Below are 24,531 nucleotides of genomic sequence, written 5' to 3'. Positions count from 1 at the left end.
GTAGTAGTAGTAGTAGTAGTAGTAGTACTTGTGGTAGTGTGGTACCAGCAACAACAGTAGTAGAGGGGGGAAAAGTTTGATAGTGATGATGGCAGCCATTTTAGCTTAGGATTCCTTTTGTTCTTCAAAGAAACAAACAAACAAACAAAGTCGCAAGCTGCTTCATGTCTCCTCATGCTAAAAGTTACACCACAACAGCAACGTTACAAAGTTAAACCATACAGTACTTGCACATACACGATTAAAACATGTTTTATTTGCGTTAATTGTTTAAATGTGTCGAAGAATACAACCCCCTCTTCTCCTCCTCGTGTTTAACGTGTTAAAACGCACACCACAACGTTAACGCTGTTCATGTAAAAAGCCCAAAACTTTCACACACTAAACATAAACATTTTTAAGTAATAACTTACCGTCGTTGTTGTCTGAATTTGAAGAGCTGCGTATAATCCTATCGAAGTCTACGTGTGGAGCAAGCGCGCTGAGAAAGACGCCACCTTTATGGGCGGACTCCACCTTTATGGGGCGGACACAAGAGCGGCGGGACCAATAACAGCTCTGTTATGTTAATTCGAAGCTTTGTCCAACAGTTCAGTGAGAGCGAATCAGACGGCTGTAATTTTGAACTTGGAACAGAGATCATCCTTCTCCGCGAGGCGCAAGGATGACACGCAAATTCGTGAAGCGTTCCTCATTTTTATTTAAATAAAAAATATTTTTCCTAAATAAAAAATTAAAAAGAAAAAAAAAGAATCATCTACTTTAGGCCTGGCCTACCTGCAGCTCTTTGGCTGGTTTAATGCAGCTCTTAACTCTATTTAAAAAAAAAAAAGAATTTAAAAAAAAAAAAAGATTTTTTTTTTTTTTTTTTTTTAATCATTGGTGCCGACGAGGTGTAGATGCGACAAACTCTTTTTGATGTCAGAGGCCCACGTTGCCGTGTTACTGTGCTGTAGTATATCTACTGTCCCTGGCGTTCGCCGGGACGAAAAACACTACATTTCCCAAAAGCCATACAATGAAGAGGACTTCGTTAAAAAATGCCTCAGTGACGCTGTTGAAATCTTGTCTCCTGAAGACGACAAACTAAAAAGAAAGGTATCGGAAGTCCAACTGTCCTGCCACACTGTTAAACGCAGACTATCGGAAATTAACACAGCTATTGAATCACAGTTGCACTCTGACTTCAAGCATGACAGTATTTTAGTGTCGCATTGGATGAGAGTTGTGAATACTTCGAAGACCTCCTCAATCCCACCAACACGTCTTCCTATGAGGAAGCAGTGCCTGGGGAATCTGTGGTGGGCTCTCCCATTTCTGGGGCTGAGGTTGCTGAGGTAGTTAAAAAGCTCCTCGGTGGCAAGGCCCCGGGGGTGGATGAGAGCCGCCGTTCCTTAACCTTCGTCTTGTGTTAGGGTCGACACCGACCCGTTTTAGTTTTTAAATGCATAAAATAACCACATAAATTTATTTTTTTTGCGTCAAGGCTTTTTGACTTAGTCAGGGACCTCTATTTCAACAAAATAAAACTTTTTTTTTTTCCCCACTAAATTATAAAATGCTCTGGTTGAAATTATGACCTTGGTGTTGTTGGGGTCGGTTTCGACCCAGTTATAGAAATAAGATTATAAAGCAATAATTGGAGCCAAAACTGAACACAATGACAGCCAGCTCATCTCCCAATCATGTGAGCTTTAGGAGATTCTCATTTTACCTTGTTATCCAGTACAAAAACAAACAAAGACAGGCATGTCCATACATGTGAGGTCAATTTAGTATAGAGTTGGTGACTTGCAGAGTGCACATCTCCAATTTGCAGCATGCGAAAATGAAAAAAAGATTTACAGTGAGAGAAGTTCTGGATAATATTTTTGGTGAAAATGAGGTAGAGGACACGGAGCAGCATAGTGATACGGATGAACAGGTTTCTGAGGAGGAAGACAATGTGGAGTATCATCCAGAAGACACAGACACATCTGATGAGTCTGATGAGGAGGCCCCCTGTGGTGAGAAGAAGGACAAGAACTTCTCAGGAGGAAACTTACCATGGTGGGCACAGTGAAGAAAAATAAACCTGAGCTGCCTGCTGAAATCTTGCAGGTGAAGGACAGGGCTCCACTTTCCTCAAAGTTTGCTTTTACAGACACCACCACTGTTGTCTCATATTGTCCAATAAAAAAACGGAATGTGATACTTATGTCTACTCTTCACAAAGATGCAGCTGTGTCATCAGGAAGTGACAAAAAGCCCACAATTAACCTCGACTATAACAAAAACAAAGGAGGAGTTGACAACCTGGACAAGCTGACTGCCACTTACACTTGCCAGCGAATGACCAGGAGATGGCCAATGGTTGTGTTTTACAACATCCTCGATGTGTCTGCATGTAATGCATTTGTGTTGTGGACCCACATCCACCAAGGGTGGAACTCAACCAAAAAAAAAACAAGCGGAGAATGTTTCTTGAGGAGCTGGGAAATTCCCTTGTCAAGCCACACATTGAGCAAAGGGTACGGGTACACTGCAGCCTTGGTCAGACAGCTGCAGAGCTCGCCTAGAACTCCATCCACTTCATCAGCAACACAAAGAGCATCCGCGCCAGCATCCTCCTCAGCCAGCTCTGCCTCAACACCAACCAAAACAGCCACAGCCACAACCCAACTCAGGCCACCTGATTCTCAAAGAAAGAGGTGTCAGGACTGCCCAAGCAGTAAGGACAGAAAGACAAACGTATTGTGCTTCAACTGCAAGAAATATCTCTGCAAAGAACACACTAAAAGTGTTACTTTTTGGCACACATGCATCTAAACACACACACGTACACATGCAAGTTCTTGCACACAGAGACTTTTACTCTGATTTTGTTTTTTATTAGTTTTGGAACTAGAAATGTATTTCTATTGGTTTGATTTGCTTGATTGGTTGTTGTTTGTTTGACCTTGAAGTTCTGTTGCTGAAAAAAATACTTTTTAGCCTTTTTCTTGAAGTAAATATATATGGGTCGAAATTGACCCGTAACACCATAGATGTTACTATAGTTAAAATTATTAAAATGAAAAAATAAATCAACAAATTTATTTAAGAGATGTGTTCTAATACCCCTCAGTAATAGTCAGGTAACACAACAACCTTTTATTTATTTATACGATTCTCCTGAGGTTCATTTTACCATTTTTTAAATTGAAATTGAGGGGTATACTGACAAAAAAAAAGGCCCAATGGCCCACACCAAAAATATTAAAACCAATATTTTCATGGATAAGGAAGCCTAACAAGGTAACCAAGAGATGAGAAACAAATTGGATGATAGATAATTGTTTTTAGTGTATTTTACAGCTGATTTAAGACATGGGTCAAAACCGACCCGTTAACATAAGAGATGGTAACAGAAAGCTAACACAAGAGGAAGGTTAAGGCTCTGAATGCTGTGGGGCTGTCTTGGTTGACAAGACTCTGCAGCATTGCGTGGACATCGGGGGCAGTACCTATGGATTGGCAGATCGGGGTGGTGGTTCCTCTCTTTAAGAAGGGGAACAGGAGGGTGTGTTCCAACTATCGTAGGATCACACTCCTCAGCCTTCCCGGTAAGGTATATTCAGGTGTACTGGAGAGGAGGATACGCCGGATAGTCGAACCTCGGATTCAGGAGGAACAGTGTGGTTTTCGTCCTGGTCGTGGAACTGTGGACCAGCTCTATACTCTCGGCAGGGTCCTTGAGGGTGCATGGGCGTTTGCCCAACCAGTCTACATGTGCTTTGTGGACTTGGAGAAGGCATTCGACCGTGTCCCTTGGGAAGTCCTGTGGGGAGTGCTCAGAGAGTATGGGGTATCGGACTATCTGATTGTGGCGGTCCGCTCCCTGTATGATCAGTGTCAGAATTTGGTCCGCATTGCCGGCAGTAAGTCGGACACGTTTCCAGTGAGGGTTGGACTCCACCAAGGCTGCCCTTTGTCACCGATTCTGTTCATAACTTTTATGGACAGAATTTCTAGGCGCAGTCAAGGCGTTGAGGGGATCCCGTTTGGTGGCTGCAGGATTAGATTTCTGCTTTTTGCAGATGATGTGGTCCTGATGGCTTCATCTGGCCAGGATCTTCAGCTCTCGCTGGATTGGTTGGCAGCCGAGCGTTTGCCCAACCAGTCTACATGTGCTTTGTGGACTTGGAGAAGGCATTCGACCGTGTCCCTTGGGAAGTCCTGTGGGGAGTGCTCAGAGAGTATGGGGTATCGGACTGTCTGATTGTGGTGGTCCGCTCCCTGTACAATCAGTGTCAGTTCTTGGTCCGCATTGCCGGCAGTAAGTCAGACATGTTTCAACAAAAGGGTGGAATGCCATCTCCGGGTTGGGGAGGAGACCCTGCCCGAAGTGGAGGAGTTCAAGTACCTAGGAGTCTTGTTCACGAGTGAGGGAAGAGTGGATCGTGAGATCGACAGGCGGATCTGTGCGGCGTCTTCAGTAATGCGGACGCGGTACCGATCCGTTGTGGTGAAGAAGGAGCTGAGTCGGAAGGAGAAGCTCTCAATTTACCGGTCGATCTACGTTCCCATCCTCACCTATGGTCATGAGCTTTGGGTTATGACCGAAAGGACAAGATCACGGGTGCAAGCGGCCGAAATGAGTTTCCTCCGCTGGGTGGCGGGGCTCTCCCTTAGAGATAGGGTGAGAAGCTCTGCCATCCGGGGGGAGCTCAAAGTAAAGCCGCTGCTCCTCCACATCGAGAGGAGCCAGATGAGGTGGTTCGGGCATCTGGTCAGGATGCCACCCGAACGCCTCCCGAGGGAGGTGTTTAGGGCACGTCCAACCGGTAGGAGGCCACGGGGAAGACCCAGGACACGTTGGGAAGACTATGTCTCCCGGCTGGCCTGGGAACGCCTCGGGATCCCCCGGGAAGAGCTGGACGAAGTGGCTGGGGAGAGGAAAGTCTGGGCTTCCCTGCTTAGGCTGCTGCCCACGCGACCCGACCTCGGATAAGCGGAAGAAGATGGATGGATGGAGTTCGAACATTAAATATATTGTCTTTGCAGTCTATTCAATTGAATATAAGTTGAAAAGGATTTGCAAATCATTGTATTCTGTTTTTATTTACAGATTACACAACGTGCCAACTTCACTCGCTTAGGGTTTTGTACATTTGCAAAAAAATTATTGCCCTAAATAATACTGCATCTCAACTTTCAAATTCTGCCCACCTTACACAGACAACAATCACTGAATTACAAAAATAATGTAAGCAAAACGTTCTATTGAATATTCAAACATAATATATATTTCTTACCTTAAAATTTTTCTGTCAGCTGCAAAGTGGTGATGACAAAGCTCTCCACTGAGCTAAATCACACAAAAGCAATGTAAACAAAAACAACTTATTTAGTTATGATTATAGTTACAATAAATATAATTCAAACATATCCACGCTAAAAGCATACATACAAGCATCAGAATGTAATGATATGTAAAGGTTACAAGCTTGTTCATGTGTGATTTAGCTTCACAAGAAAGACTTATAGCTTCACAAGAAAGAACAATCCTCATTCTGCCTATCTAATATATGTGATAAATCAAATCCACGTACATTGAGATAACTTTGTACTGTACAACTTAACTGACTCGAGTTATGTCATTAAACTAGCTAGGACCAGGAGCTAAGAAACTACCTAGCAAATAATCTTAAACTAGTGAATCAACAAGCTGGCAAATCTAAAGTAAACATGAACATCTGTCGGTAGGTATTTTTGTACTTGTTTCATTCGGTAATTACTGAGAACAAAAGAAAAGTTTTGAATGTCGTGCGAATTGCTAATGATTAACTAGCGACATGCTACGTTAGCTTCACCCAACAAACAAGCTTCAGTATAAATGTAGTGCTTTCTTAACAACAGTCAGTGTGAATTGATTATTTAAACGGACAAACCTTTTATTGTCAGTTTTCCTCGCCACAGGGACACTTTGTTGAGGTTCTGTGTGTGACCTCTTCTTCAACGTGATGTCAAACGTTCTTGTCACAACTCCTTAACATATTTTTAAGCAATAAAATTGAGTTTAATAAAATCTATTCATGATGGAATGGAGCAGTGGTTAGGAAGCAGAATAGCAATCACACCTTTAATAGGGATCTGAATTCAATCCCATGTTTAAATGAGATGCCAACAGATTACATTCCCTTGTATTTTCCCCAGAAATGTTATTACATTTGTACAAAGAGTTGATTAATTACAGTGCTTAGAAAAATGAATAATTTGTGTTTTATATAAACTATTAAAAACAAATCCTAACTACACTTCTCTCCAAAAAAAATCTTAAAACAGCGCCACTTTTTCAAGGAACTCAAATTATAGTCAAAGTTGGAACTGGGACTAAACAATTCCAGCTCTGTACTGCGATCTAGTGGTTAAAATTGGTAGGGCATTCTTCACTCACGTTTAGAGTGAAAATTGGTGCAAAATTGCAGTTGCCTGCTGTAGGCTGGTTGAGACACAATGTGCGTTGAGACATAACTTGTTGACTTTTTGTTTACTTCACAAACTCGGTCTGAACTTGCCATTGATTCACACGATTGGGTTGAGTAAATGAAATTGGCTCTCTAGTCATCATTACTTCCCTCTGCTGGTGATGAAGGATGAAACAAGTTAGTTAGTGTGCCCTCTACTGGACACGTAGCACAAATACATCTTTGAAGAACATCATGTTACTTGTGTTTTATTAGTGAAAAATACATTTTGACATCAGTGTCAATCAGCCAACTTTCAGCAGATTGAGATTATTGTCTAATAGCTATGATGGTGTCACGGCTAGTTACACCAGACCGTGTCTTAATGTTGGGTTTTGTTAGTGTTCTCTGATGTTTTGTGTTAGTTCCTGTCTTGTGCTTTTATTTTGGTGGCTCTCCCGGTTTTGTTGGTGTTTTCCCGTGGCTGCTTCACTTTTGTCCCAGAGCATTTCCCCTCACCTGTTTAAGTTTCTATCTTTGTTGTCAGGACATTGTTGATGTTATCTATTCTCTATTCGCTGGTGACCATAGACCAGTGGTTCTTATTCTTGTTGGAGGTACCGAACCCCACCAGTTTCATATGCGCATTCATCAAACCCTTCTTTAGTGAAAAATAAAAAATGTTTTTTCAAATTTAAGACAAAGTTATATGTTTTTAGTAACACTTTAGTATGGGGAACATATTCTAAGTAACAAAGACTTAATTTAGAGTTTTTTGGACACTAGGGTAACATATTCTAAGTAACAAAGACTTAATTTAGAGTCATTTGGTTAGGGTTAGGTTTAGAGGGTTAGGGCCAGGCTTAGAGTTATAATAAGCCCATGCCGAATAAGGCATTAATAAGTACTTAAAGGCCTACTGAAACCCTCTACTACCGACCACGCAGCCTGATAGTTTATATATCAATGATGAAATCTTTAACATTGCAACACATGCCAATACATGCCAATACATGCCTTTTCTGTCTTGCCACTGGTGAGGGCGGTCGCATCTCTCTCCGCTCCCTCCTTCCCTCCCTGCTTGCTCTCTTTGTTTTTGTCTTGTTTGAACTATTTTGAAGCCTCTTTTCTTGAGCTGTCCTCAAATCTAAACATCAAAATGAATTTGATCAACTGGACTCTCGACGCAATTGACACAGTCTTTTCGACAAGGAAAAGAGGCTCGGGGGAGCCTGGCTGCCCTGATGGAACCATTGCTGCGGGGTACGTGAGAGATTCCTGGAATACTTGGAGAATCATGTGCCTCTCAGTCCTTTCCATCGAGGACGTGGAAGACATCTACCTATTTGGAGCTGTGATCGCAGGGCATTTGCTGATTGGGCTGGGCATTGCTCTGGTGTATCGTCAAATTCGGAAGACGATGGCAGCCACTCAAGGGGCCAACAGGCTGTTCAACGCAATGGAAGGATTGGGTCGTGCTGTGGGATCACAGACTGGAGCCATTGCTGATTTGAATCGCAAGGTAGATTCGATCTTGATGATGTTACAGAAAGAATAAATTGGAATTGTCAGAGCCAGCATATAGAGCAGGAATGTCATTGTTTTGACTGCTCGAAGAAAAAAACAACATCTTAATCTACGATTTGACTCCCTCGAATGGCCTTGAGGAACAGGCTGTTTGAAAACACACCCCCGAGGACTCCTCAAAGATGGACGCTTTTGACCTTTCCCTTTTCTTCAAAAGCACCTGGGTCGGACTCTTGAACTCTTGAACTCTTGGGGCCGGCCTCGGCCCATAAAGACAATCCAACATCTCACCCAAGTTAATTGGGCATACATGCACGCACATACCCTTCCCCAATCAACGCCTTCACCAATGCTTTATTCCTCCGGGGTTGTGGGGGCTGAGCAGCGCTTAACAGCAGCTGCTGGCCTCCAAGGTCCTGTTGGATGACTTTGTTGCGAGTTTGTTGTGATTAAATGTACCTTGTTTATGTGTGCCATGCTATGTGAGGTTTTTTTCCTCGGACTCAGTCTGGACCATTCCTGAGGGTCCAGCCTCAGACTGATATTTTTTTTACTTCCACCCTCCCCCCAATGTCACCTTTTTCCCACCTTTTTGAGGAGCGCCTAAGTGAGGCTGATCCGTTGGCGGTCCCGTCTTGTCTCCCTGTAACGTATGTCTGCTCTTAGCGGGATTGTGCCGAAAATGTAATTTCAGTTCTTATGTGTCTTGTACATGTAAGAATGGACAATAAAGCTGATTGATTGATTGATACGGCCGGGCTAACTTATAAAGTGCAATTTTAAATTTCCTGCGAAACTTCCGGTTGAAAACGTCTATGTATGATGACGTATGCGCGTGACGTCAATGGTTGAAACGGAAGTATTAGGACACCATTGTATCCAATACAAAAAGCTCTGTTTTCATCGCTAAATTCCACAGTATTCTGGACATCTGTGTTGGTGAGTCTTTTGCAATTTTTTAATGAACAATGAAGACTGCAAAGAAGAAAGCTGTAGGTGGGATCGGTGTATTAGCGGCTGGCTGCAGCAACACAACCAGGAGGACTTTGACTTGGATAGCAGACGCGCTGTCCGACGCTAGCCGCCGACCGCATCGATGATCGGGTGAAGTCCTTCGTCGCTCCGTCGATCGCTGGAACGCAGGTGAGCACGGGTGTTGATGAGCAGATGAGGGCTGGCTGGCGTATGTGGATAGCTAATGTTTTTAGCATAGCTCTGTGAGGTCCCGTAGCTAAGTTAGCTTCAATGGCGTCGTTAGCAACAGCATTGTTAAGCTTCACCAGGCTGGAAAGCATTAACCGTGTAGTTACAGGTCCATGGTTTAATAGTATTGTTGATTTTCTGTCTATCATTCCAGTCAGGGGCTTATTTCTTTTGTTTCTATCTGCAGTTAAGCCCGATGCTATCATGTTAGCTCCGTAGCTAAAGTGCTTCGCCGATGTATTGTCGTGGAGATAATAGTCACTGTGAATGTCCATTTCGCGTTCTCGACTCTCATTTTCAAGAGGATATAGTATCCGAGGTGGTTTAAAATACAAATCCGTGATCCACAATAGAAAAAGGAGAAATTGTGGAATCCAATGAGCCCTTGTACCTAAGTTACGGTCAGAGTGAAAAAAGATACGCCCTGCACTGCACTCTAGTCCTTCACTCTAACGTTCCTCATCCACAAATCTTTCATCCTCGCTCAAATTAATGGAGTAATCGTCGCTTTCTCGGTCCGAATCGCTCTCGCTGCTGGTGTAAACAATGGGGAAATGTGAGGAGCCTTTCAACCTGCGACGTCACGCTACTTCCGGTACAGGCAAGGCTTTTTTTTTAATCAGCGACCAAAAGTTGCGAACTTATCGTCAATGTTCTCTACTAAATCCTTTCAGCAAAAATATGGCAATATCGCGAAATGATCAAGTATGACACATAGAATGGATCTGCTATCCCCGTAATATGCAGATAGGGAGAAGTTTTAATTTACACGATGAGTCGGGTGTGTTTGGACCTCCGCCGAACCCCTGAGCCCGACTCACCGAACCCCTAGGGTTCGATCGAACCCAGGTTAAGAACCACTGCCATAGACAAACCTTTTGGATGCGAAGCGCAAGTACACTCGTACTCTGTGGATGCCATCAGCTCCACATTTCCTGTGTTTTGCATTTTGTTTTGGTCAAAGCCTGTCCGGTCAGAGCACTTCCCTGTTGCTCTCGCTTTTTGTTCATTTATTTAAAAAAATTCCCCCTTTTTACCTCACGCTCCGACCTCGTTCATCTGCATCCTTAAATGCACAACAAACTCTGGCGTCTCCCATGACGCACCATTTGTCAACGTTTAACAGATGGGATATTATTAAGCTGCAGTATACGTTAGGTAGATGCTTAGAAGATGCTCACAATAAATGTAAATATGCTTCACACACGAAACGTAACAAGTACAAAGCTGCGTCGCAAGGGGGATGTTTGGCGTGATTTTGGGTCTAACTCACCTCAGGAGCGTGGCGGCCATTGCATCCATTTTTGTTCACAAATACCTCCTGGTGGTGGCCATTAAAGCCAATCTGTTGTAAACTGGCATGTTGGAAAGTGTTTAAGATTCCAACGATGCGGAAAACTTTGGGCAGATTGCAGGTTTCAATATCATCCATCCATCCATTTTCTATCGCTTGTCCCTCTATCACAAGGCAAAATACAAAATAAAAAGACGTGCCGCTGGTAAACGCACGTGAAGCTCAAAGCAGAAAATGTGGCTCCTCCGATAGCATGAAAAAACTTAGTAGTGTAAGCTAACAGACATTTGCATGACGCCAACAATGGACCAGCGTCCACATGACGTGGACGGGCGTAAAAAAAGGAATTATTAGGATTTGCAACCGGTGTGAGTCCTGATTAGCCAAATTGATACTGCCGTGAAAAACTCAATCTGCCTAGCAACAAGGAAACGTAAACAAGGAAGAAAATGCGTATTGAAAACATAACAGAACACTAAACTAAGGAGAAAAATATTTAACACAAACACAGAATATGACCTGTGAAGACAGGTCATGACATTACCCTCCCCCTTTTCCAGGGGCGGATTCCAGACGTCCCAAACCAGAAAGAAAAACTAATCCAAAAATCCTGGGAGGGTGGCCCTAGTGGTTGGCGGCGGGTCGCCAGGCCAAGTGTCCTCGAATCCACCTGGGACGAATCAGGTGGCAGCGGCAAATCGAATGGCGCTGCAGCTGGCGAGGCGTGCGTCCATGCACTGGCCGAATCTTTGGCCGACGACAAGACGGACATGAGCACCACCACAACTTCAACAGCCAAAGAGTTTCTTTCTCAAGTCTTGGGCGTCGTCGCTGATGGCGCAGAGGGCGTCCACGATTTGGCCACATACGTGACCGATGAGGAGGCGAACACGGGCGAGAATACTTCCTCAACAGCCATTGTGGTCCACACCGAAGTTCTGGACATGGCTGCTGATGGCACGGGGGGCATCCATGGACCGCGAATCCTCACGGCCGACAGGGAGCTGACTGCCCCAAACTGGAGGAGAGGCTGAAGCTGACTGCAAAGCTGGAGCTGGAAGCGATAAAAGGAAACTGCAGCGGCGCTGTCAGACCTGGTGGAGGCGGCCTTGTCGGACCTACTTGAGAGGCTGGTAGCACTTGACCCACTTTAGTCGTTAGTGGCGTCTGACCCACTTGAGTAGCTGGAGCAAGCTTGGCTTGAGCGGACGTCGAAGGTGGAGCGAGCTTGATTTGAGCGAGCGTCGAAGCTGGAGTGAGCTTGGCTTGAGCGGACGTCGAAATTAGAGCGAGCTTGGCTTGAGCGGGCGTCAAAGCTGGAGCGAACTTGGCTTGAGCGGGCGTCGAAGCTGGAGCGAGCTTGGCTTGAGCGAGAGTCGAGGCTGGAGCAGGCTTGGCTGGAGCAGGCATCAACATAAGAAGCTGAACCTTCATCACTAGCTCTAATCAGAACCTTCCGGTACCACTCGGACATCCACGCTGCCCTATACTTCTCTGGATGGTCCCCAATAGATTGCGGCGCAGGAGCAGGAAGTGGAGTCTGTGTGAATCTGTGTGAAACACGTCACCTGCGCACGCCCCCTTGCATGATTGACGTCGATGTCTACTTGTGGTCATTGGAGGGTGCCATCGTGCCTGCTTCGAACAATAGTGTGACAACATCGTGCTACGACAGGCAAGAATCTAGGACGTGCTGGACGACATCCGTAAACAGAAGAATGATGGGAAGTAATCATACCAACATTAGGCTTGAGTGAGAGGAAAACGCAGCTGACCATGTCGGCGTCTGGCAAGAGAGAGATGCAAATGGGGATCGTGTTGGGGACGACTTCCTTAGATCGGTAGCAGCTTTCTGCCTCCGTTAACTTCACCATCAACAGACTCCACGCTTCCATTGTCATAGTAGAGAGATCCACCTTCGTCTCCCCTTTGTCCTCATCCGCCAAGGTATACCATGGCTGCTGTGCTTCTGCTCTCATTTCGTTGGAGGATCCCTTGTTTGTCTTTGTCCAAGAGAAACATTTTGTTTGGCTGTCTCAATCTGTCGTCTGACTGAGCAGCATCCCTAGACATGAACCGTTTGGCTAAAAAAATGATAAACAGGATGACCAAATTGTGGCTGTGACAGCAACGGAGTTCAAGCAGTCTGCAGCTCGCTTTGACCAGGTGGATGAATCCGTGGGTCCTGGGCATTGTGATGGCAGGCCGAAGCCACTGAGGTCGGCTTTCGCCCGCATTGACGAGTTTAGGTGAAAATAGATTGGTGTTGTAGACAGAGTAGACTGGGACGGCTTCACCATTGGGTCCCTGAATCCAAGTCATGTGCTCCTCGGGCGAATAATGGAAACCCTACGCCTCCAATGCCTCCAGTTGTCGCCAGTTTCACTCCAAGAGTCCTTCGAACAAAAGGGTCCTCCTCGAAATTGCTTGTCGGCTGGTCCATTCTGTTGTAAGCTGACATGTTGGGAAGTGTTTGTGATTCCAAAGATGCAGAGAACATTGATCTTATTGCAGGTAACAATGTTGCCGTTAACGCACTTTGAGTCTTTTTACGCATTGAAATCAGAAAGGACGCACATTTCCGGAAGGACATGCGTCCCTGAGATGCAGTTTTTTTTTTACTGACCCTGCCTCCTCCGTGTCAAAACTCCGGTTAGCTTGTTTTGCTGGTGTTGTGCCAAAATGTGATTCCCTGCAAAAAAATGTATTTCCTTCGCGGGACCATGCACCGCTTGCTAAACCTGCATTGCTTGGCTTCGTTTGTCCACAGCGGATTACTAGATGTAAGACAAACACTTGATCTTCGTGGTTATTGTAATGCTATGTGTTTGACATTATTTAAGCCTTTATCGTGTCTGGAAAATTGACAGTTTGCCTTTTCTGTGGTATTAATTAGATTTAAAGGCCTACTGAAATTAATTTTTCTTATTTAAACGGGGATAGCAGGTCCATTCTATGTGTCATACTTGATCATTTCGCGATATTGCCATATTTTTGCTGAAAGGATTTAGTAGAGAACATCGACGATAAAGTTCGCAACTTTTGGTCGCTGATAAAAAAGCCTTGCCTGTACCGGAAGTAGCGTGACGTCACAGGTTGTGGAGCTCCTCACATTTGCACATTGTTTACAATCATAGCCACCAGCAGCGAGAGCGATTCGGAGCGAGAAAGCGACGATTACCCCATTAATTTGAGCGAGGATGAAAGATTTGTGGATGAGGAAAGTGAGAGTGAAGGATTAGAGGGCAGTGGAAGCGATTCAGATAGGGAAGATGCTGTGAGAGGCGGGTGGGACCTGATATTCAGCTGGGAATGACTAAAACAGTAAATAAACACAAGACATATATATACTCTATTAGCCACAACACAACCAGGCTTATATTTAATATGCCACAAATTAATCCGCATAACAAACACCTCCCCTCTCCCGTCCTAATAACCCACCAATACAACTCAAACACCCGCACAACACACTCAATCCCACAGCCCAAAGTACTGTTCACCTCCGTAAAGTTCATACAGCACATATATTTCCCCAAAGTTACGTATGTGACATGCACATAGCGGCACGCACGTACGGGCAAGCGATCAAATGTTTGGAAGCCAAAGCTGTGTACTCACGGTAGCGCGTCTGCTATCCAACTCAAAGTCCTCCTGGTTGTGTTGCTGCAGCCAGCCGCTAATACACCGATCCCTCCTACAGCTTTCTTCTTTGCTGTCTTCATTGTTCATTAAACAAATTGCTAAAGATTCACCAACACAGATGTCCAGAATACTGTGGAATTTTGCGATGAAAACAGACGACTTAATAGCTGGCCACAATAGTGTCCCAATATGTCCGCACAATCCGTGACGTCATGCGCAAACGTCATCATACCGAGACGTTTTCAGCAGAATATTTCGCGGGAAATTTAAAATTGCACTTTACTAATCTAACCCTGCCGTATTGGCATGTGTTGCAACGTTAAGATTTCATCATTGATATATAAACTATCAGACTGCGTGGTTGGTAGTAGTGGGTTTTAGTAGGCCTTTAAAGGACTGTTGTTAGTCCTATGTTGATGTGATTAAAACCTCTTTCTTGTTTGGAAGATACATACAGTTGTAACTGTTATTTCTTTGTGCACATAATAAATATTTATAAAGTGTTTGGATGTATTCATTTATATAAAATGTTCATTAAATGTAATATTGACAAAAAGTGATTCAACGTAATATTTTGATATTTACACATTGCATATTTACACACTGTTGGCGTTAACGCCCTTTGTTGTCTTTTTACACATTAGAATCAGAAAGGACGCGCATTTTCGTAAGTCCGCGCTTCCCCCGGGATGCTGATTTCTTTTTTTTTATAAACTGACCCTGCCTACTCCGCTTGCTTGTTTTTTTTTTTCATCGATTATTGCTTTCCGCCGGTGTTTTGTTTTGTTTGTATTTGCCATCCCGGTTTATTGCGTTTTTATTGGTTGTCTTCAAAGTAGAGAACTTTCCGGTACAATTTCTTAAATTTTGATTCGCCGAAAGTTTTATCAATCACAAATACTGCCTCAGTTTGCACTCGGACAACTTTACCTCGAGGGGCTGCCAAAAGAAAGACTTCATAATAAACACTAAGGTGAGTGTAAAGCCAACCTTTTTAACTTTATCCTGTGCCATTTATCCAGTAAATTAGTTGTTTTAGTCTTTGTGAGTCCATGGAAACTTCACTTTTATCTCCCGCTGGAGCGACATCGTTCAAGGATGGAGACAGGCTAGCTGTTAGCTTCAAGCTAACCAGCACCCGACCAGACTCCTCAACCCCAAAAACATACTTTGCAGGTTACCAAACGGGGAAAATATGCGCCGTTTGAAGTGTTAATGTGCGAGGAGTGTTCAAAAGAAGTCTCTTGGAGAAGTGGCTGACAACTTAGCAAGTGTCGATCTCATCGCTGACAGTGACGTCATCACCGTCATTGTTTACTGAAGCAGAGATGCTGACTGCGTTATGATAAATGCGCATGCGCCGCCAGGCTCTGCTTTTTAATCGATAAACTTATCAGATTACATTTTTTATAATCTTTAGCAGGGGTGTAAAAAGTGTGGTCCGGAGGACATTTGCGGCCCGCAGCTAATGTTTTAAAGGCCTGCGGCACATTCTAAAAAATACTATTAAAAAAAAAAAAAAAAAAACATAACAAAAGTGAAATAAAAAAGCTTACAGGTGAAATGTAATTTAGAAAAAGTTGCAATGTTGACTAATAAAACATATGTTTTTTTCATTAAAACTCTCATTATTCAAAAAATAATATAGAATCAAAATCAATGTTTTTTATGAATTATTGACCTATCCAAGGCTCCGATTACTTCACATCAAAAATTCCACTTTGAAAAATATTTTTTGTGGAAGATTTTGTGTTTGCCATAAAAAAATATTTCTTTGACAAAAAGGGCAGACAACAAACAAACAAAAAAACAACATAAAAACATTTTAAAAAAACCTCACGATTTAAGTGTTTGTCCTGGCACACGGTTATCATAATTTCATGACCAAGGCAAAACACTTTTTACACTTTTATACTGAAAAAAATACACCTACAACTTATTAAATACAAATGTAGTAGAATTTCTGACCTTTGAACTATATTTTGTGTCTATTAAGAATGTCTGCTCATTTCATTTCTCTTCTATACCATTGAAGGACCAGATGTAGGACAGAGTTGAATATGGAGTCGCTCTGACCATTCTACAAAATATTTTGATTTTCTAAGCATGACTAAGGGATTCATGGATGTTGCAAAACAAACAGTTCGAAAACAACAGGACCTTGACGCATGAGGGAAACAGATAAAAATGGCCAAGTGACAAGGGCTGAGAGAGATTTGCTTGATTCTTGTGTCCTCCGGAGGACGTTTGTGTGTCTGCATGGACAGCTCAATCCGACTTGCACTTTTGACTATGGGTAAATAAACTTTTTGTACTAAATTCACTTTTGTTGCTGTTTAAGCTTCGGACAATCCACTACACAAACATAGAAAAAACTACCGGCAGCTGTAAAGTTTAGATCCATGAAGGAAAGAAAAAAGTGATGTTTATAACTTAATACATTTTATATTTGCATAAAAAATTGTTTTCTTTTGTATTGTTTTTTTTTATGAATTAAGTAACATTTATGACAACCTTTTTCCAAAACACAATATAGCAGGGGTCACCAACCTTTTTGAAACCAAGGGCTACTTCTTGGGTACTGATTAATGCGAAGGGCTACCAGTTAGATACACACTTAAATAAATTGCCAGAAGTAGCCAATTTGCTCAATTTACCTTTAACTCTGTTATTATTAATAATTAATGATATTTATGTTTGTGGAAACACTGATCATCTTAATGATTTCTCACAATAAATATATATAGAAACAGATAAATATCAATATGCAACACTTTATTTTTATATTTTCTCTAAGTGCACATTTTTCAAATTGAACATTTTCAAATGATCACTTCTAAGACAGTCTTGTGAAATCACAATATCCCATTTTAACTAGCTAGCCACTAACATTTTTGAACAAATCATGAATTACTTTGCACCATGTTTGTACAAATAATAACTCATGTAAAATACAAAAGTAAACTCTCAAATTTTTAAATCATGTCACACTTTGAACTGGACACCAAATCTGTTATCTGTTTCTTTGTCAGTTAGTGGGAAGCCTGGCATTGCATGCTGTTAACTAGTGTGTTGTACTCTGGTGTGTAACTTGACACTGCAACTCTGAGTGAGTCTTGCAGATGTGCATCAGTGAGGCGTGTTCTGTGTTTGTTCTTGATGAAGTTCATGTCAGAAAAGGCTGATTCACAGAGATAAGATTTTTCCTCATTGTTTGCGGAACCTTCTTAATCTTTTGGACATATTTTCACAGCAATCTGGCCTTAAGCTTAATTATGATAAATGTAAAATGTTAAGGATCGGAAATCTAAAGGGAACGTCCTTTCGAATGGAATGCAAAGTGCCTGTTTTGTGGACAGATGGACCAGTTAACATACTTGGTGTTGTTGTCCCAGAAAATCTGGAAGATCTAGGCTCAGTAAATTATGATAATCGACTAAGAAAGCTGGACAAAATTATGCAATTATGGAAAGGGGAATCCCTAACCTTGTATGGTAAAATGTCTATTGCCAACTCGTTAATTATTCCTCAATTTATTTATTTGTTTTTGTCATTACCAGCTCCATCACAAAACTTTTTTAAGATTTATGAGCGGAGGGTCTTCGATTTTGTCTGGAACGGCAAACCAGAAAAGATTAAAAGAAAGGTTTTGTACAAAGAGCATGAATATGGGGGCCTGAAACTTCTCAACCTTGAAGCTATGTGTCTGTCTTTAAAAGCATCAATTGTTCCAAAGATGTATTTAAACGTTGAGTGGTACACAAATGTCCTGTTGGACAAAAAACATGTACTGTATCAAAAGAAATTGTATCCTTTTTTACAAGTTATCCCCTCCCAGAGAGTCTGCTGGGAAACATGGCGGGGTTCATAAAGGAAACAATCCACTCATAGTGGTGTTTTCAATTTTATGTGCCAGAAAAAAGAGACGATATTTTGCAGCAGTTAATATGGATGAACTCTAATATTGTAATAGATGGAAAGCTTTTCTTTTGGAAAAATATGTTTGAAAGAGGAATCATTTTTGTCAATGATATTATCAATGAGAATGGTAAAATTATGAAGTATGATGAATTTAGAGCTAAGTATGGTGATGCTTGCTCAAGCTTTTCATTTGATCAACTAACTGGAGTAATTGGGGAAAAAGATTGAAACAAATAATTAATTATGAAACTACTAAATTATTAGTTTGTAAACCTCTAATAAGAAATTCTAGTTGGCAAAACGGAACTAAAATAAATAGAAAAATATATAATTTTTATTTAATAAAGAAATCTTTGAGGGCTGCCTCATACAACACAAATGGAAAATGGGAGGACTTTTTTGACTGCCCGTTGCCATGGGATGCCATATTCAAACTAATCTATAAAACCACTATCGATGTGCAAAATCGTTATTTTCAAATTAAAATTATTTATAACTTCTTACCCACAGGGAAAATGTTAAAATTATGGAATATGACAGAGTCAGATGATTGCCGATTTTGTTGTCAGGAGCCTGAATCCACCCTGCATTTGTTTTGGTATTGTCATATTGTGTCTTTGTTTTGGGTGGAAGTTGAAAAAATGTGTTTAAGGATTGGTTTGTTTATGAAGCTTAATGTGGTTTCTGTTATTTTAGGAGAGTTCATTGACAATCATGATTTAGTCAATTTAATTATAGTACTCGGTAAAATGTTTATTTTTAAGGCCAAAAATAGATATTCACTTAGTATTACTTTCTTTAAAACATTTATTTAGTATTTTCTAACTTTAGAAAGTTACATGGTTGAAAACGAAAATGATGCCAAAAAACATTAAAAAAAAGATGAGAAGTCCTCAAAGGCTTATTTTGAAAGTATAATTATGTTTATAGATTATATGATATCTGTTGTTGTGTTCCCTAATTTGAGTGACCTGGACATAATCTGGACTGTACATAAATGCTTATTTTGAAAATGTAATTTTGTTTATAAATTATATGCAATCTGTTGTGTTCCCTAATTTTTTTCTGTGTACATGAATGAAGGTGTGTGTTGCTGAGTCCGACTTGGACATTATCTGGACTGGGCCTGGTTTAAAAAACCCTTTAAACAAATCTAATTTCATTGACAACCTGGTCTGTTGAAGATAAGGCCCTTTTTTAAAAAATAAAATAAAATAAGATAAATAAAAAACATTTTCTTGGATAAAAAAGAAAGTAAAACAATATAAAAATAATTACATAAAAAATAGTAATTAATGAAAATGTTAGTGGACCAGCAGCCTATACAATCATGTGTGCTTCAGGGACTGCGTCCCTTGCAGATGTGTTGTCTATGTTGTGGGAACCAGAATATTGGTAGCAGAAAGAAATAACCCCTTTTGTGTGAGTGGGTGTGGATGAGTGTGCATGGGGAAGGTTGTTTGGGTTGATGCACTGATTGAAAGTGTATCTTGTGTTTTTTCTATGTAGATTTAATTTAAAAAAAATAAAATAAAAAAATAAAAATACTTTTTTTAATTTTTTTATTATTATTTTTTTAGAACAGGCCCGCGGGCGACTCATCTGGTCCTTACGGGCGACCTGGCGGGCACCGCGTTGGTGACCCCTGCAATATAGAATGTGAGATATAACAGGATAATGCATACATTTCAAAACGGTTACAAAAAAGTGGGATCCCAAACATTTACGGGACCACATTTTTATGAATTGATGGGGTCCCTGGGAAAATTGAAAATTTCTAGCGCCAACACTGAATATGTTACTGCATATGTCAGCAGACTACAAACCCTAATTAGGAGCCTTTGTTTGTTTACTTACTACTAAAAGACAAGTTGTCTAATATGTTCACTATTTTATTTAAGGACAAAATTGTTCTTTGATCGCAATAAGAAACAGATGTTTAATGTACCGTAAGATTTTTTGTTAAAATAAAACCGATAATGCCATTTTTTATGGTCGCCTTTGTTTAGAAAAGTATTAAAAAACATTTTGGTACCGTATCGGGACCACCCTACTACCTATTCATGTAAACCAGGGGTCTCAAACACGCGGCCCGCGAGCCGTTATTTTGCGGCCCACACCTTAATATGAAAGTTTAATGTTAGTGCGGCCCGCAAGTTTTAAATGAATGGCGCTTGACAGCGTTGTGTGCGGAGCTGAAGGAATCTACCAATCACGGTGTGGTTTAAGGTTCTCAACAACATTGAGGGTGTGCCATAATGGCACTATCTTTAATGTCCTTTAGAAACTGTCACCGCATCATCTTTTTCTCCATACTAACAACGTGCCGGCCCAGTCACATGTTGTATGAGGCTTCTGCAGACACACGACAGTAATTGCAAGACATACTTGAGGAACATTCATACATGTCACACTGAGGGTGGTCATATTTTATTTTATTTATTTTTTAACACTGTTACAAATATGCGCCACACTGTGAACCCACACCAAACAAGAATGACAAACACATTTCGGGAGAACATCCGCACCGTAACACAACATAAACACAACAGAACAAATACCCAGAGTCCTTCGCAGCCCTAACTCTTCCGGGCTACAAAAACACCCCCGCTACCCCCAACCCTGCTCACCTCAACCCCCCCACACACACCTCAACCCCCCATCTCCCATCTCCCGAATTCGGAGGTCTCAATGTTGGCAAGTATGCATTGACGTCACTTGCGTGATGCAGAGAAACATTTTGCCACTTTTCCACGACACCCGCACACGCTCTTCCTCCCTCCCTCCCTCGCTCGCCCGCCTGCTCGCTCCCGCCCCCGTTGTAAACAGTCTGGGCAGGGAAGACCGCAGCGGTCCGGTACCTTCCAAAGCACCCCGTCAAAGGAGCGAGCGACAATACAAAAGTGTGGTGCACTGGACCCCAGCACTGATACTCCGACAGAGAGTCGCTGGGCGAATCAGACGTGTAACACGTTAGTGGTGATGTTAGCCCGTTCGGGGCTAATTGTGCTACCGTAACTGTAGGCTCCACGGCGAGGCCCCCCCCCACTCCTCCCGTTGGCTCCAGACAGACGATTTTTGATGCAATATTTCTTTGTTGAGCACAGGGGCACCCCGACGTGTCTTATTTCATTTCATTTCATTTTTATTTATCTCCTTCATTGATGTGCATCTTTGATCGATAGACAATTATACCTCAATTATTCAATTATACATTTACACACCAATGCCTAAGAAGGAGCAGGATGAAGAAAATCTTATATTTTTCTGCCCCCTTCAACATAATACGTAGTCTTACTTATGATATCATATAAACCAACAATTACATCCAAATATAACGAAAACAAACAAAAAAACACAAGTGCAAAACTTCATGATGTACAAACCGAACAAAAAAAACTAAAGATGTAATATACACCTCGCGGGATGATACAAAACAAATACAAAACCAGGCAAAAAATAAGTAAAATAATAAATATAAAGCAAAATGTAAACACTTATGGCTGTCCATATGACCTTATTGTTCTGTCTTTATATATTTTTTTCAATTGGAATATGTTTTTGCAATCTTTTATCTCATTGTAAATAAGGCTGAAACGACGTCATCGGTTACGTAAATACGTCGACGACGTTTCTGTGCGTCGACGCGTCGCATATTTACGTCACACTACCGTCATGGCGAAGCGCAAAGCAGACGATCAAAGCAGACGATGCGAGCGGTGCGAGCGAGGGGGGAAAAGCATGCCAAAAGTGGTCAAAAGTGTGGGAGTATTTCAATAAACGGCCTAATAATGTTGTTGTATGCACACTGTGTCGAGCGGAAATGGCCTATCATAGCAGCACAACAGCTATGAACGAACATTTGAAAAGAAAACCATCAACTAGTCAATCGTCCGCGTGAGCATACGTTGTCGTCATTACACAAAAACATGAATGTGTCATTTGTATCTGCTAGGGGTGTAACGGTACGTGTTTTGTATTGAACCGTTTCGGTACGGGGCTTTCGGTTCGGTACGGGGGTGTACCGAACGAGTTTCTAAGCTAAAGCTAAAGTGTTAACAAGCTGCTTGGCTCCGTCTGCCTCAGCACGCAGCATTGTCCCACCCACACAACCATCTGATTGGTACACACGAAGCATTATCAGCCAATCAGCAGTGCGTATTCAGAGCGTTACCCAATCAGCAGTGTGTATTCAGAGCGCATGTAGTCAGCGCTTCAGCGTGGAGCAGATAGGTGTTTAGCAGGTGAGCATCAGGCAGCGGACTCTCCCCAAATGATAATAAACACCTCCCAGTCAACTACTAGTAACATCACTATGAGCCCGTTGACCTTCTAGAAACTTCAACTGCAGCTCAGCTCACTCGCAGTCCTGGCTTGAGGTGAAGGCTAATTACCTCTCAGTTCCAGCCACATCGACCCCTTCTGAGCGCCTATTTTCAGCTGCTGGGAATATTGTAAACAAGAAAAGAAGCAGAGCATGTAGACATGCTAACCTTTCTTCATTATAAGGCTGAAACGACGCGTCGACATAGTCGACGTCATCGGTTCCGTAAATACGTCGACGCCGTTTTTGTGCGTCGACGCGTCGCATAATGACGTCACACTACCGTCATGGCGAAGCGCAAATCAGACGATCAAAGAAGACGATGCGAGCGGTGCGAGCGAGGGGGGAAAAGCATGCCAAAAGTATGCAAAAGTGTGGGAGTATTTCAATAAACGGCCTAATAATGTTGTTGTATGCACACTGTGTCGAGCGGAAATGGCCTATCATAGCAGCACAACGGCTATGAACGAACATTTGAAAAGAAAACCATCAACTAGTCAATCGTCCGCGCGAGCATACGTTGTCATCATTACACAAAAACATGAATGTGTCATTTGTATCTGCTAGGGGTGTAGCGGTACGTGTTTTGTATTGAACCGTTTCGGTACGGGGCTTTCGGTTCGGTATGGGGGTGTACCGAACGAGTTTCTAAGCTAAAGCTAAAGTCTTAACAAGCTGCTTTGCTCCGTCTGCCTCTGTCTCAGCACGCAGCATTGTCCCACCCACACAACCATCTGATTGGTACACACGCAGCATTGTCCCACCCACACAACCATCTGATTGTACACACGAAGCATTATCAGCCAATCAGCAGTGCGTATTCAGAGCGCATGTAGTCAGCGCTTCAGGGTGGAGCAGATAGGTGTTTAGCAGGTGAGCATCAGGCAGCGGACTCTCCCCAAATGATAATAAACACCTCCCAGTCAACTACTAGTAACATCACTATGAGCCCGTTGACCTTCTAGAAACTTAAAACTGCAGCTCAGCTCACTCGCAATCCTGGCTTGAGGCGAAGGCTAATTAGCTCTCAGTTCCAGCCACATCGACCCCTTCTGAGCGCCTATTTTCAGCTGCTGGGAATATTGTAAACAAGAAAAGAACCAAAGCATGTAGACATGCTAACCTTTCTTCATTACAACTGTTAGACACTCACTGGAATGAGTAGAATTGGTTATTGTGTACTGTGTTGGACTGGTTTATTTTGCACATTTTAAAAGCAATACTTAATGTTTACAGTGCTCCAGAATATTTAGATTGGCACTTTTTTGTATTGGATGTTTATCTTTATTTTTGCACATTTTAGCAAATAAGCAATACTTTCACTTTTGTTGAAATGTTTACACTGTTGTTACAGAATATTTCGTTTTGCACTTTTTTGTATTGGATGTTTATCTTTATTTTTGCACATTTTAAAGCAAAATAAGCAATACTTTTACTTTTGAAATGCCTATACTATTGCAGAATATTAAGATTTGCACTGGATGTTGACTTTTATATTTGCACATTAAAAAGCAAATAAGCTACTTTTAATTTTGTTAAATGTTAAAAGTTTGAAATGTTTACATTGTTACAGAATATTTAGTCATGTTGTTGTCAATGTTGACTGAGTGGCCATACTTCTTTTTTTTTGTAAATAAAAGCCATGCCTTTTGAAAAAACGGGCCTACATTTATTTTTTCGTCTTCATTTTGAATAAAAAAATAATCGGTAAAAGGAAAAAAAATCTATAGATTAATCGAAAAAAAAAAAAAAAATCTATAGATTAACAGATTAATCGAAAAAAATCTATAGATTAATCGATAGAAAAATAATCGTTAGCTGCAGCCTTACTTCATTACAACTGTTAGTCACTCACTGGAATGAGTAGAATTGTTTATTGTGTACTGTGTTGGACTGGGTGTTTATTTTGCACATTTTAAAAGCAATACTTAATGTTTACAGTGCTCCAGAATATTTCGATTGGCACTTTTTTGTATTGGATGTTTATCTTTATTTTTGCACATTTTAGCAAATAAGCAATACTTTCACTTTTGTTGAAATGTTTACACTGTTGTTACAGAATATTTCGTTTTGCACTTTTTTGTATTGGATGTTTATCTTTATTTTTGCACATTTTAAAGCAAAATAAGCAATACTTTTACTTTTGAAATGCTTATACTATTGCAGAATATTAAGATTTGCACTGGATG

At 41.6% G+C, this 24,531-nt stretch overlaps 1 protein-coding gene across 4 annotated transcripts in view; it reads right to left on the bottom strand.

Annotated features, from left to right (window-relative positions):
* LOC133630735 (uncharacterized) overlaps nt 1-24,531 on the bottom strand; it is a 44,581-nt gene that overhangs the window by 5,993 nt on the left and 14,057 nt on the right. Inside the window, exon 2 of one of the 4 annotated variants that reach the window (XM_062022434.1) lies at nt 10,432-10,614. The exons of 1 other annotated variant lie outside the window; for it this stretch is intronic. The gene's annotated coding sequence lies outside the window, so the exon portion shown is untranslated. Of the gene's footprint in view, nt 1-413; nt 663-5,276; nt 5,336-10,431; nt 10,615-24,531 lie in introns of those variants that run through there. 2 more of the 4 variants (XM_062022437.1, XM_062022435.1) reach the window with 2 other exon arrangements.

This window comes from Entelurus aequoreus, linkage group LG16 (assembly GCF_033978785.1).
Source record: "Entelurus aequoreus isolate RoL-2023_Sb linkage group LG16, RoL_Eaeq_v1.1, whole genome shotgun sequence".
Classification (NCBI taxonomy): domain Eukaryota; kingdom Metazoa; phylum Chordata; class Actinopteri; order Syngnathiformes; family Syngnathidae; genus Entelurus; species Entelurus aequoreus.
This window is presented reverse-complemented; position numbering and strand designations above follow the sequence as displayed.